Consider the following 16,306-nt stretch of genomic DNA (forward strand, 5'->3'; position numbering starts at 1 on the left):
TACATTCCTAATGTTTATATTTCAGCAACCTCTCTCCTGTTTATACAATGGATGGTATTAAAAGGGAGATTAAATTTTAGCTGGCTGAATATAATACAAAACAAAATTACGCTTCTATTTCCTGGGCAAGCAGCGCATTGTCATTTATTTATGAGTTTTTACTCCCGATGCCTTTCCGCTTTTCTCTGCCAATGGTAAATATGGAAATGCTCTTGTCATTTTGTCTGTGTACAGGCCTGGTACATGCATATCTGTACATGTGGCTTTGTGTGTGAGGCTTTAGACTGCGCTCAATGCAAACCTGTGCTATAGGTATACGCTGGTGTTGGCGGGTCCACGGAGAAAACATTTATCAATATACACAGCTCTTCATGCCGTAGCCATATCGACAGTCAGTCATCTGCTTTCACATGCCGTCTATCCCTCTGTGCGTCCGATCGCTCTGCCCTGAATAGCACTGAGACACTATTATCCTTTTGAGTCCTCACCACGGCTGTTCCCACAATGGCTGCACTTTGAAGTTAAAGAGCAAGAAAAAGCATTACATTCTCAATCGCTTAATTTTTGCAAGTGCTCATAATTGGTTCAGATACATCTCTTTTCCCTTTAAATAGCCCCAGAACTGATTTTCTCTCTGTTCATTGCGCCGGACCATTGGATCACAAATCAAAAGTGGAGATGGGTCTAACAGTAAAACAGTAATAAAATCCTATCTCTCAGGCAATGATACTTTTAAAGTTTTAGTGAATCTTTTTGCATTGATTTTTTAAAATGCTTTAGTTTGGCTATATATATGATTTATTTGAATTGATGCTTCCTTTCATTTCAGTCTCACTTCTCCTCATAAGATTCTCTTTTTTAAACTTGAGACACTATAATTGACACAATAGCCATCTGAGGGAAAGTTGAAGTTATTTAAAGTTTGTACCAATGAAGACTCAGTGTATCACCTCAGATCAGAAGAGCCACATCTCAAATGTTCTACATAAACTTTTCAACTTTCATAGAAGTAGTGAAAGAGGCTCCTGGGACACATTTGTGCAATAAGTGGAAGTCAAGTGCCAAGAAACAGACATTTGCATTTGTCCCTGTAAAAGTTTACTTCCTGTAAGACCAACTCTAATCATTAAATGCAATGTTTTGTTTTTTTTTCTTTTTACCATTCCATGCATTTCTTACACTAAAATAATAATAAGCTGAAATACTAAAATAAAATCATTATTCTCTGTTGAAATGAGACGATTAGCATGTCAATACACAGTTTAATGGCAGTTTTTTTGCAGTTCATGGTTGTCATATCCGTATTAAAATACTATCCAGCATTTTGAAAGACTTTAGTGCATCTCCAATAAGATTAAGCCTCACCATTATTTTTTCAAACACATTTGACCTCCTCTTTTTTACCAGCAGATGATCCCGTCCTAAATGGGCTCTTTTGCTCTGTGGCGTTGGCCTGATGTTAAAATGACCTTTATTTGGAGGTAATTGTGCACACCCTGTGCAAATGGCTGATAGTGATCAGTGATCATTGTGTGCGTGTGTTGTGCTGTTTCAGCAAGGTTCCATCCTGTTCCTCGCCTTGCTCCTCTCTTTCCTCCCAAGGTGTCCTCTGCGGCGCCGTCCTCTTTGAAGGCTCCCTCCATAATGGACGACTCTCCCAAACCCTGTCATGATAAAGATCCTCTCATTTCATAAGTCTCCACTAGATTAGCCGTGTTCCTCCTCTCCATTCACTCTCAGCCTTAAGTCCCTACGAGAATCCAGCTGTGGAAAGATGTGCCAAATTTAATTGCTGTTGCAGTGTATGAGGACTGCAGACTGTTTCCTCTCTTCTTCATCACTACAAAAGCAGCACGTTTTCCTTGAACATCAGGAAGTGTGCGGTGTATTGAGGCGGGCAGGCCGGAGGTCGTCTCTAATGCGTGTTGGATTGTGAGTGGAGTTGTCAGATGTGTCAGAGATTCCCCTGTTCCTGCCTAAACCAGCGCAGAAGGGGGTAAGTTATGGTAATCGGACACAGTGTGAGAGCACACCGCTGCTGCCAGGCTAATGGAGAGGTTAGAGAGGAGACTCAGGATCAAAACGCATGGGGCCATCACAATGCACATCCCATATTTAACAAGATAAAACATTGTTTTAATATCATGTCTTTTAATGTGGATTAATAGAATGCTTCATTAAAAATACATTTTATCATGATTAACACACACATGCCCCACTATTGAATAATAAAAAGAAAAACAACAGTATCTTTAAAGTGGAGCTGCAACCACACACAAATGTTGTTATAGCCTCAAATTCAAACAGTAACACGACTGTTGTGACAGGCTCTTTATATAGACACTTTAAAATAGATTATTATCAACAACCGAGTCAAACAAACCCTGGCCTGCTGCCACAGGCCTGACCTGTCGCCCACTCACTATACGCTTGTTGAAAGTGGGGAAGTGGTAAACTGATGCTTTGAGATGTTGTGTCATAAATGTCTCTTCCTTCTTCCTGTGTCTGTGTGACAGATAAAGAGGGACTTCCCTCCAGATGCTCTCAACACGGCGTTTCATCTGCTTTAACAGACACTTGATCAAAGCTTCAGCTCAGTGATGAGGAACCACACTGTCCATGGCCTTGTCACAGCTGATCTAAAAGTACAGAGCCGACTATAGTACACACTAGAGCATGCACCGGTTTGCACATTTCTCAAAAGATAGGTCTACTAAATTTATCTGGTCTAGACTAAGCTAATCTGGTGTAGAATAAGATCATTTTTTATTATTATTTTTAAGTTTCATATAAAAAAAACAGTTGATACTTTACGAATGAGAGAAAAACAGTGGACAGAAGTGTTTCCTCTGTAACAGAACAGTATTTGAGTTATCTGTAATAGACTTTAAATAGCCTTTGTTATTTCTCACTTGAATTTACATGTCTGGCTGCACACTGCTCTTGAGTCACCCTCTTGCAAGATTGATTTGAGTATCCCAGAGTACTCCAGTAGTAACGTATGCATGCATGTAAGCGTATTTACTGTATATGATGATTTGAATATTTTTCTCATGGTCAGACGCTACCATACCTTGAGTTACCTTGTTGACCGCAACCGCAGAGCAATCCATACTGTCTCGCAGGTGTAGAGTTGCGTTTGGTTACATAGAAGAGATTGGGATTTATTTATTTATTTTCCTTTTTCGCATGGTCACCAATAATTGTGAAACTTCAGCTAGTTTTTCTTCTGGCTGGACACTATGAGCTGTCAGGCATCGTATTTCCCTCCAGGTTCAAATGTGCTGCGTGCTTTGATAATAAATGGAGCGAGCTCAGGTGACCAGGCATGGCAGACGTGTACGGGTATTGGCGTGACCGTATCGGGGCTTACAAAATCTAAAGTTTCCAGATTGAATTGTCTGCAGCGTTTTGGGTTGTAATGCATTGAGTATTGACCCATAAGTTTTGCAGACTGGCACTAAATATTATCTTTTTAATCAGAAAAAAATAAAGTTGGTCTCTTAGGTATCGCTGACCGGAACAGTGGCGTTAATGTTTGATCAGCTTATGGGCAAAACACCAAGAGATAAAACAAACAAAAATAGACTTCGTTTTTGCAAAGAAAACGTTCATAACCTAGATATTTTAATACATTCTTTTATTGTTGGTACCCAGATCATTAAGCCAGAAATACCAACTTATTGAAGAAGGCAAAACCAGGACATTGTTGTGCAGTCCAATTTTCCCAAGAATGGAATACTTGACTAAATGTTGCACCGCTGAAAACAAAGAAAACAAAAGGAAAGCCTGCTCTGCCTATTGTTTACTTGTAGTATTTCTGTCGGTGCGCAGATTAAACATGGTAAATGAATGTGGTAATTAACGTGGGCTGTACTGGTGTAGGCTCTGTGTTATCTACTTGTTTGTCTCAGATGAAAGGAGCATATTTTCTCTCAAACACAAAAAGTGGGATTGCGCTGGGTGCATCATACCCACTTGTTTACAATGGTCTCCCTTGGGGGCTCCCCTCACTGTTTGTTAGTGTATTTTCGAGGGGAGCCTCAAAAATAGCCCACGAGCTTGAGAAAAGAGGAGAGAGAAGGGCTTGTGGATCTGAGTGGGTACGTTTGATGCTGACAGCTTTACCGCCGTCACAGGTAAAGAGTGGGACGTTCATTCACGTTGACCTTTCCTTCTGTTTTTAATCTATTTGTCTACAAAGTTAGCTCGTGGTCAATTGCTTATTAGCCCACTGTGTCAAAACATGTAGCTTAGATGTTCAACAGAAAATGTAAAAAAAAAAAAAGTGAAGTAATCAGTCATTACCCACCTATTAACTTAAAACAAACCATCTATTTCCTGAAATCTTGAAGCCTAGACTTTCCATTTAATCTCAAAAAGCAATGTTCTAATTTTATTTTAACAATTAGTTGAAAAAAGTTTGTTAAAGCTGCAATATGTAACTTTTAATCTAACTGCTTATATCCATAGAGATGCTATTACTTTGCCTGGAATTTGCGTCTTGTACAGTCGGACATTTAATCAACCAATCCAGCATTTATTCATTTACAGGTGTTTTATTGCTAAAAAAAAAGAACTTGCATGCATTCTTACTGTGAGCGGTGTCGCCTCTCCACAGATTTGACCTGTAAATTGGATTAGTGGCCACTCTTTGGTACTAGAACGAAAAAATGTTCGGCTGACGGGGGCTGATAGGGCGCCTACAGCTTTTATAAAAGATTGAATTTGGTGGTGATTTTGACCTATTTTCAGATCATAAACTATTTCTCAGCTCAAAATCCGGTGCCATGTCCGCTCTAGCTTTAACTCAAAAGCTGATTGGTTAGAGCGGTCACATGGTACGACATGAACGGGCCTGTGAGTGATGTGAACGAGCTGAAGTGTCGTGAACGAGCCGCAGGTTTAGAACATGTTTCAGAAGCGCCGTTAAAGCATAAACATTATAATTTGTAGTTTATAATTTGAGCAGCGCCCGATGTCGTCAGGGGTTTGGATTAACGCGTGGAGGCAGTTCAGTGACACCTCCATGGAGCTACGCAGGTGACACACCCTCCACCAGAGACCTTACATAGCGCAAGACTATTTATACTTATTCATTAATCTGTGCGTTTTCTTCTCTTTGCAAAGGTGCAGACAGCAGTTCTTACACCCCGCCCCCTCCAGCTTTTCCCTGTAGACTCGAATAAACTTCACATAAAGTCATATGGCATGTGTATTTGTTGATAGTAAAGGGGTGTAGTGTTTAACATGACTCCTCCCGTGGTACACATTACACATACTGTTCCATTAGGCCCAGTTAGTGACCTTTATAATCAAAGCATATTCTAATTAACGAGATATTATTAGACGAGTGGGAGGCCAGGCTAAAGCCGCTCTGCCTCTGAATGAAATCCGGAGCTTTGCAAAGACGATAAATGTCACATAGAGTGTTCAACTGTTCTATCTCCTACACGTTATCAAAGTGAGGGAATAACCAGCCGTTTTAATACGTGCCTTTACTGTATGTCGTTATTCTCCTCGCTCCAAACCTACTACTAAAAGCATGAATACAGGGAAAGTATGAATATTTATCAAGCCACCTCTGCAATGTACAGCAGCAGCAGAAGAATTGATTTCAGATTTCATTTGCACACCTTTATTTCAGCGCACTTCATCTTTGTTCTAATTCCCACACAACAAACATCTGCGTACAAAGCTCATGTGTTCACGCGCTTCAGGCTGTAGACGGGGAAAATAAACAGCTTCATTTACATGTCTTTGTACTTAATATTGTATTTTCGTCTGTACATTTTAGATTTTTGTGTATTGTTTGATGTCGTAGTGCGTTACCTCAGATTCCTCACGTCACGCTGACCTTTGTGGGGAAAGAGCACTCACTACGGGGGACGTGGGATAAGGGCCTAATCACAAATGGCGGCAATCAAATTCAAACTGGCTTCTATATGTTATACGTGCGCATATTCTCACGGAGAGTAGACGTCATTGTGTTTGGAGTTATATTCAGTCATTCATTCATTCATATTGTTAGATTAGGAATGAAACATGGAAGAAAAGTGTAGAAGAACGATCAGTTTCGCCGAGCTATGCGTAAAGTCGAAAAAGTCAGTTTGTACGCACATATCTGGGACAACAGTGGCTCAGTTGGTAGCGCGTTTATGCAGTCATCGAAGGTTGGCGGTTCAAATCCCGCTCATTATCAGAAAGATCATTGGTTGAGCGGTCAGATGCATGCTGTCGTTGAGTCCTTGGGCAATGCACTTAACCCATTTTGCCCCCAAATGTCTGCGTACACTGTTGTATGAATGTGTGCGTGCGTTGAAAATATATAAAAATATGACCATTTACCGTGATTTTTAACAGCAGTGACCAAAATCTGGCTGTTGAGTTTCCGCTCCTTACACTGCCATCGTGCTCTTTGTCAAGACACTCTTCACCTCCCAGTGTTTTGTAGACAGTATGTATGAATGAGACTTTTCTAAACAATTAAGATTAAGAAAGAAATGATTTTAAACAGCCTTGGCAGCATTTAAATGTGTTTTCTGCACGTTTTAGGTTGATGGGGGGAAGATACTCGGAGTAGATGCACCCAGAACTGCGGAGAGAGGCTGTACAATGACCCGGGAATCAAACCGAAGACCTGCTGTTGTGCGACAAGAGCAGTAACCACGAGCAGGTAGGCCTAGAAAACAATAGTTTAGACCTCTCCGAACATGTTTTGAAATGCATGGGATTCCTGTATTAGTCATTTGTCAAATACTAACGCTCCTGAATAATGCGTTTTGAGCAGAATCACACTTTTTTTAAACATATATCGCAAACATAATCCAAATCGTGACACTTGAAAACTCTAAAAATGGTGCAGTCCTAGCGTATTACCTTAAAGCGTACCTCTCCACACCCTCCCCGCGCCTAAACACACAGCGCTTCACACACGGCAGGCTCTAAATTGAAGTGAGCAGCATGGAGTAGGCCAATTACATGACTGCCCCAATTAAAATAAAACAACAGGACTCTCTCAAGCTGTCCTGCAGGGGAGAGAAAATGAGAGGGGGAAAAGCAATAACAAACCCCACTCCAGTCAGATTGTCATGATGTTCATTTTAATTAAAAAATTGGATTCGCTGCAATTAACTCCAAACTAGTCCCTCGTGGCTCAATAAAGACAAAACTGATTGGCTAACCATTTCAAACGGATTTAATGAGAGCGACCCGACATCTATGCACAATGTCTTCTGCTGTTTCTAGTGCATGTTTTGCTTGTCAGAAATTCTATCTGGATTATGTTGCTTGATTGTGGCTTTAGATAAAATGAATAGTGTCATTTGTCATTGATTGAGTTGTTTATTTATCAATGGACGCATTCATTTACACTTTTAAACAGCCAGAGTCCACTGACCTTGTTGTGAGTTGTACAGTATGTCATATATGGCACTTAGCATGATGTGCCGACATGCTAATGTGTTTGTGTATAATGCCGCTGTTGAAGCTGGAGGGAAGTCTCGAGGAGGCACGGATTGGAGCCGGGATCGAGGCTGAGAGACTTAAGCTCGATGATTGATGCTCTGTCATGGGCCACTCCACGCTCTTCGTGATCTGACACTCACCACGCGCACGCAAAAAGGATAACAATTTCAGATATTTTAGACAAATGTAATGTTTGTCACGCTAAATTTAGGTAAAATGAAATACAACAGTTAGTTCATTTTTTACTAATCTGTAGTTCGTCTGGTTTGGTCTTATAACATCATATTACATTTTTTGTCATTGTACTATCGTAGTTATACAATGGTAGATACAAACATGTTATTGTGCAGTAGATCTTGTAGAATTTCAATTAGTGATATTCTTTTTCCCTTTGATTGTACAATATGTGTTGGAGTATAGTTTGTACTTGTTTGCTGCAATTTTCCTGTCATTTAATTTTACAAATCTAAAATACATATAGGCATGTACATGTTAGAGGAAAAACCTCCACACAAAGATTCAAAATAATTGACTGCAGATTACAGACTCTCAGGGCTGTGGAGGTAACAGCCAAATCCTGTAGCTCATGTATTTTGTCATGGATGTTCCATTCTTGTCGAGACCAGGCAAAGACAAATATTCACTTATTAAAGCGTAACTGGAATTGACTGTGTCATGCATCAGGCTAATAGCTGAAAGCCATGGTTCAATACAGCGGAGTTGGGACAGGATGTGCTAATGGAACAAGTGACGTGGTTGCAGCCCAAATGTCATTCATCAGACCGCACACTGTTGGTTAGAGGCTACAAAGCTCTGCCATCTCACACACCAGGCCTCATCTATTAACCCTGGGCGACGGCACCCACTGGATTATGGAAATAACCCATTCAGAAGAATGGGACACCGATAGGCCATCCAAGTGGAAAAGATTGCTGTCAGGAGAGTCAGGAAATCTGTCTGAGTGCGAGGGAAGTGGCCTCTCTGAAGATATTTGGACGGCTGTTGCTTTGTGAGAGCTACGAGTTGCATCAGGGGGAACCTGTGCCAAAAATACTGTACATCCAACTCAACCACAACTTTTCTAAGAACTAATGGGATAATGTCTGTTCATTTTATTATAGCAAGTGTCAGACTAGACTAGAGACAGAACATGCAGTGGAAAAATGTCTCTGGTTTTCAGTCATGAGAAGCTCCATGGCAACAACAAAACAAAGTGTTAATCAGAATTTCAAAATTACAGTTTGCAGTCAGATATCAGGCTTTTTGTTTCAACATTATTTATGCTGATATGAATTACTGTTTAAGTCATTGGCACATAACAGTTTTATAAATGTATTAAAATTATGTAGCCTGATATTTAGTATTCTCAGTAAATATAAATCATTTTTCACTGATTCTGATTGACTTAAGCAAACCTGTTTGGAGTAAAATATTTGGAAAAATTGGAGTGTGTTCTGACCACTGCAGAGGTGAGCGGCGGGTTGATCCAGGACGTGTGTGCTCTGAGCACAAAGACTTTGAGCTCAGTAGATCCCACATGGCCCAGGGGATGACGTGATGTCACATGCACCATGAGCTACAAAGATCCAGTTCAGTCAGCAGTTTGTCCCGGGACAGGCCTGCTCCTCAGTCCCCAATGGGCCAGAATATCCAGAGGGCCACAGGACCTGTGCTCTAGACCTCTGTGAAGAGGAAGGAGGCACGTTTGAGAAATCCAAGTTTTCTTTTTTTTTTCAATATTAGTTTTTTTTTATATATATATTTTTTCATATGTGGGTAAGGTTGTGTTTGCAAGCACAGTGTGCATTTTAGTACTTGACAGCATGAACATATTTAATTATTAATAACTAACAAAGTACATCATTAAATGCAAATATAAACAACTTTTCTCATATGTTCGAGTTGAACTTTTATATTGTGATCTTTTGGTTTGCAGGATAACATGATTCTTGATGTTTTTTTTTGGACACAAACAGTAGCTGAGAGGTGCAGACACCAGGGGACACTGTCTCCCTGACTGCTGCAGGGACTGTCCTCCAGTCACTGTTGTGTAACACCCAGTCAGTCAAAAGAGGCAAGACCACATCTATAACCTGGGCCATCATTTTTCTAACCATAATTTATAGACTTTAAATTCTTACATTCTATCATGGATTAAATACATAATTATGCACATGAACAGTATTATAAAGCAATGAGTGAGTGAGGATTCACTCATTGAGATACCATTGTATTGGAACATTGAGGGTACCCCTGTGCTGGCACATTGAGGGTACCCCTGTGCTGGCACATTGAGGGTACCCCTGTGCTGGCACATTGAGGGTACCCCTGTGCTGGCACATTGAGGGTACCCCTGTGCTGGCACATTGAGGGTACCCCTGTGTTGGCTGCTGGGAACTGGCTTGTTAAAGAGATGGACTTTAACATGGCTCTGAACAGGAGAAAACGTTCACGCAGATGTAAAAGAGAAACAGGCAGCAGAAAACTGTGTCCAACTTGATTCAGGTTGAGGCTAATTGTGGTTTCCCTTTTTTGATCCATCAAACATTTCACCAGTCTCGTAATTGTTAAGCACCTGTTTAAAAAGCCTTTGTAGTTTCTCAGCGCCTCATCAAAGAACTATCCGTCATCTTGTGCATGACCGAGTATTGTTTCAAATGGGTGGTGCATATTTTCCACTTGGCTTACTGAAAACCATTTATGAAAGTGTGCTAACCTACTCCACACAGGTGTGTGTAGCTGTGTTGAGTCCTCTCTAAAACCATTATTGTGTCAGCATACATAGTGAAGTCATTTTCAATCAGAATCCCCAGCTTTAATAATAAATTGTTGTGTAATTACCTGGGACTCCAGCTGCATGTTACGTTCATACAAAGCCCCAAACAGATTGGGTCTCTATGTACCCTGCTAGCCCTGGGACTAATTATCATCTTATGGAAATGTGGCTATTTCTGCAACTTCCATATCCCTAATTATTTCTGTTATTCCAATATCAGGCCGGCTTTGATGTCCCAAATCCTGTATTTAAATAGTGTAAGAATCCCTCCCTGTGCCCTCTGAGGATTGTGCATGTAAAATACATGGAGTAAGAGTGGGTATTACAGGGGCCTCCAGGGGCTGGACACTCCAGTCTCCCTGTGTTGCCTATTTTACTCTGTCTTCAGCGGGGGTCTGCTGGGAAAATGGGCCGAACATAATTCAGATACAGTTCATAAGAACGCTTTCATACAGAAATGAATCTTTGTCTGATTTCATGCTTGTTACTCAGAAGGGATACTTGGCATTTACATTTCTCATTCATTTGAAATACAGTAAATGTTAAAATGACAAAGTGACCAATGTACCAGGAAGAACATGCAAATAGTAAGCGCAATCCCAGATGTAATACTGCATATTGTGCCAGTGGCCATCTGACGGAAGCAGTAACCCACCTGCTATGGCTCGGACACCGAGTTATTGGAGCCACAAAGATGTGCAGCAGAGAAATAACCTGGAAGGTCTATGTATATTTGGGATTGAACTAAATCATTCTAACACACCACTTTTTGTCAAGAGAAAGTCAAATGTGCGTAACCAGAACATCCATCAGTGGTTCATATAGAGACTATCTGCATTCATTAGTGAGTTTAAATGGCAGCATATGGTGGCCATGTTTGGCAGACAGTTTGTGGAGTATATGCCTGATGTACCGTGTTGTTGTGAGTGATGTGGCTTCTCACCTTTCCTGCAGGTGGACACAGCTGTACAGGCCTACACTTCTGAGCATGTGTGTCTCTGTCAGGACCCTCTCTGGCACATGGCTCCATTCTAAAAGATGACTCTGTGTAAAACCATCATCATGTATTTTCATATAGATGAGCTATGGCTACCTGCGCTCCCAGCCATGCTTTTATTAATGGGGAGCTGTCAGTGGTGGGATGCTCTGCATATTCGCATATTAAACAGGGTGGAGGGGGGTGGGGCGCCCACTTTATTACCGTTTGATATAAATCACCTTAAAGCATCTCTCCACCTCCTGCTCCACCTCTTTTCTTTGGCTCTGCAGACAGCCTCTTCTGGCAGCCTCTCTGTTTGTATTTACTTCACATGAGAGATGGGACTTGTTCTTCTTAACTATGATGCATGGTAACCACTGCATTTATTTATAAAAAGACTCACTTTGACTAAATGCCGTTTAGACTCGTATCCTTTCCTCTAAACAGACTCAAACTGCACCGGAGCTGTCCTCACACAGCTGAGTTATGAACACTGTGGCCAGGCCGATTAAGCAGATGAAATTTAATCATAAAATTTCTTGAGACTGCTACAGTTTATGACTGTGTGCTTATTAAAATGCAACATGTTCCGCTACATTTGGATTAATTTCCCCATCACAGAGCTGGGTGGCCCCTTTTGGTTTTGTTCTTTTTCTTTTCCTTATAATCAAATAAACACATGATAAACATACAAACAGAAACATGTACTATGTCCAGGGAGCACATTCACATTCTCAGAATATTATGGTGAAGAAAAGGATTTAGTCCTGAAAAATTGATTTTCTGCATCCCTGGGTGATTTGTGGAACAGGGACTTCAATACATTTTCAATTTGACTCCATGAGCACATGATTTAGGATAACTGTTTAATGTATTAGAAGATTGATTAGAACACCTTCTTCCCATTTGTGTGTCCTTGCTATGAACACATACACCACAAAATGCACTACAGTTTGTGAAAATATTACTAACTGAAGAAATGAGCTACATGTGGACAAAAGAAAATGAATTTGACTTACAAAGTAAAAACAATACATAAAGTACTTTTGTTACAGTGCTACAGTAGCTGTTCCAAACTCATTACACTCTGGGCTTGAGAGTTTGCAGAGTAACTGAAGAGGCTAAATGTGGTGGACCTGCTCAGCCAAGTCTATAAACATTTGTGTGTCTGACATCACAAACAGGAGGTGAGGCAGATCAGAGGGTCAGTCATTATTATGTCTTTTTTAACCTTGGGTCAGTGATACTGATGGTGAAAAGTTGGAATAACCCCTCAAACTTTGCTGTAAGATCCAAAAGATGGAGACTTCTGATTTATCGGGCCGATGTTTTCTCTCATTTTTCCAGGAGTGATTCAATATAGAACCATCATCTGGACGCTGGTTTGTGATCAAGATGTTTCGGCTTCCATCCAGAAGCCATGTGGTCTGAGACACTTTGTCCTACTCTGAGTTCACTAGGTCCATCCCCAAAGGAAGGAGTTTAAGAGTGAAACTGCCCTTGTTTACTAGGTAAAATCATTATGGATCGTATAATGACCCATAACGACAGCAGAGTCATGTTGAAGAACAGCAACTTCTGAAGCCAGAGGTTTATAAATCATGTGTCCTCCACAGCCAACCTGCTCACATTTACTCTTCTGAAAACTATTTTCCTTTACTTCACAAAAAACTAATATTTTCAACCCCAACCCTCCCAGAGTTATTAATTACACAACATGCTGTTGGGTCAGCAGCACAGACCCTCCCCATGCCGTAGTCCCAACCACGTTTCCTCCTCTCATGCTGTCTTTTGAGGTGAGATATTCATCTCCTGACTGCAGATATACAGAAGCTCTGGGGAGCCAAACAGCCTCATAAAATTACAGTCCATGATGACTTAGATTTGTAGCTTTGTGCATCCATGATTTGAATGGCTCCAGATCTCATCCATCCATGTGTCGTTCCTCCTTATTTTACAGCACTGGTTGTCTCTGTGTTGGCCCTGGAGATGTGTTGGATGTGCGTGGGGCTCTTGTCTTCATGCAGTGGCCCACAGAGTCAGGCTTATGCATGTTTAATGTTGTTGAACATGAACGCTCAGTCAGCCCGCCATAAACATGGCAGCTGGGACGCATAAAAGGTCATAAAGCTGTCAATGAAATTAGAGTGGCATGTCCACCAGTGCCAGTTTACCCACACAACACCTGCTTAGAAAGTGCACATAACGGCACCTATTTCCCACAATGCATCACCCCACTGCCTGACACAGATTTAGCTGTGCCTAAGATAACTTGTTTAAGTTGTGTTTGTGTGTGTGTTGCTGACTCTAATATTTAATGCAGTGTACAGTACATACACCAAACACTCTTTACATGTGATCAAGCAGAATGTAACAAATGAAAAATGAGCTTTAATCATATTAACTCAACAAGCACTCAACATTGTTCAACTCTTTGCCTTCAGCCCTGATAGTGAGGCTGTAACCTCAGGATAGAAATAAAGGTCCACTTGACTCTTATGAAGTGTGACAAAGTCGATTAAGTGTAGCCTACAGAAGTGCTCCTTTTATCTCCCCATGTGTGGGCACACAGAAGTGTAGGCCTTACTTTTTTGGGTTAACTGTGTGTGTTAGCTGCTGCCACGGGGTAAAAATAACACTCTTCGTCTTCTTAACCATTATTCATTCAACTCCATTAATCATTAGAGCATTATCTGGCATGTGAAAATTCACTTGCTGATAAGAATGCATGACCCCAATATGAGATTTCCGGCTATTGTCGAGCTAGACTAATTGATTGCAGTCTGTTTCAGAGACCAGCCCTCGCTCGTGCAGTGTCTCACTGCCTCCGTGTCTCTTCTCATTCACCCCACTCCAGGCTTACAGTATCTATGGCCTCCATACCGTCTCCATACATAGGGCCTATACGGTTATAGCATAACCAGATATGAGTTTTTAAAACATAAAAAAGAATGTTTTGGGGAAATAATTCAAACTTCACTGGTAGTATAATTAAGTATGAATTTGAAAAAAAAAAAAGTAGATATTTTAGAATAAATAATGAATTAACCAGCAGACCCTAAACTAGCATTACTGTAACAAAAAATACAGAATCTTCAACTATGTTGGGAAATGAATACGTGTGGTTTAGTGTGCTGCTTTTAGAATCATTTTCAGAGTGTTTATGACTGTGGAACTTATGTGGAAATACAGACATTTGATTGGTGCTCGTGGGTGGTCTTTGTGAGTGAATAAAGGTAGTGACCTAGACGTGTGTGTGCACTGACCACTGTGGTCTCCTCCAGAACAAGTGTTTGACTGTGGTTTGTGGTCAGCACACAGCCTTTGACCTGACAGTGCGGCCGACTCCAGTGTGAGTTCTGCTGCATATGTGGGAGGATCAAACAGCAGTGATTGTGTTGCTGAAGGCTTAGCTCTTCTGCATGGGTCTTTTTGTTTTGTTGAATCGTTTTGGTAGATATATCACTATCAACAATCTAAATATAACCTTTTAAAATTCCAGAATTAATGAAAATTACATAAATCAAGAGATTTACTCAGTATTTAAGCTTACACTGCAGAGCTGCAGCACAGAAGACTGCAGTATATTATTGGTTGCATTTAACATAGTCTTTTATGTTTGGTGTTTTTATGTTCTTGAGGAAAAAGTATTTTGAAATAGTGTTTTTGTGAGTTGTGTGAAAATGTGTTCATATAAAGTTAAGGATGAACAGTTGCTTGACCAACTGGAGCAAAGCTCGTCTCCATGAGCAGGGGCCTCCCATACGATGTCCATTTGCGTGTAATGGCAATGGATTACTTTATTGTATTGTGTTTATGATTCACATTGATCTCACTCCCTCTGCACTGTGTACTGTGCAGCATTATGTTTAAACGGGCTACTGCAAAAATCCTGTTCACTACATAGACATTCACTGTATGTAGTGAGGATGAGCTGAAGGATAATGTATCAACTTCATGTTTTCTGATAGACCCCAATTGCACCAAACTAGTACATCATTAAATAGGGGATAAGGACGGTCATACCATTTTTTTTAACTAAGTATTAAAGTACATATATCCAAAATGTAGCCATTCTTTTTCATACTGTGAAATTTACTGTTGAATTTTTTTTCAATTTTGCAAAATTTTGACAAGTTTGCTGTTGCTCACAGTGAGAGAGTAAGTGTCTGGACACTGGTCACTTATAGCTGTTGGCTTGTTCCCATTATATTTTCATGAGGCATGCCGTATAAAGAGCAGCCCATTCCCCTCTGTGCTCCCTCTGGCCCCGCTGTCCTGTCCACTGCTCAGAGCTGCACCCTCCCTATCGGCTGTATATCATCGCAACACTCCTCTCTCCGGGTTTCCTGTTTGTTTTTCCAGATGCTCTCCTTCCACTCTCCCTCTGAGACTATAAGGAAATGATCCTTAGAGCACCGTAATGCTGGACACACGACTTGGCCACTCTCAAAGTGGGGGGAAGGAGGCCTGGGTTTGTTGAATCAATACAGTAGCTCTTCAATTTAAAGCAAAGAAGCTGAGTGGTCAGAAGATTGTGGCACATATGGTTGTTATATATTGAGGTTAAGTGGATGCATGCATTGTACATATTGACATTACAGAGTGCATACAGTATATTCACTTAATCCTATACAGCGGACCTTGTCAGAGCCCGGAGATGGCCAGAGAGAGGGGAAAGAGGAAAGAGAGATAATGAAAATAACACATGCTCCACTCTTCTGGATGAACTCAGCTGCAGTGGTTTGTAAGAAATTCTGCTTTTATAACTCCTTTCACATTTATTCTCAGATTTATCGACAACAATTATTCTGCGTTTATGATCTGAGTTACAGACCTTTTAGAATGTGCCATTTACATATTCCAGATGGCAACTTTTGGAACAATATTTGTTCAGTTGTCAAAAAGCTAAATAAATTGGGTCATGTTGATTGGTATTTATAATAAAGTCTCTAAAGCCATGACTTTTTACATTTCAACAGAGTACAGTTTAAGATATTGTATAGTAAATGCATGTTAAAACAAAAGCATTACACTATATATATATATATATATATATTTAATGTGGTTTATTTAGCAGGGAC

Source organism: Periophthalmus magnuspinnatus, chromosome 3 (assembly GCF_009829125.3).
Source record: "Periophthalmus magnuspinnatus isolate fPerMag1 chromosome 3, fPerMag1.2.pri, whole genome shotgun sequence".
Taxonomy (NCBI): Eukaryota; Metazoa; Chordata; class Actinopteri; order Gobiiformes; family Gobiidae; genus Periophthalmus; species Periophthalmus magnuspinnatus.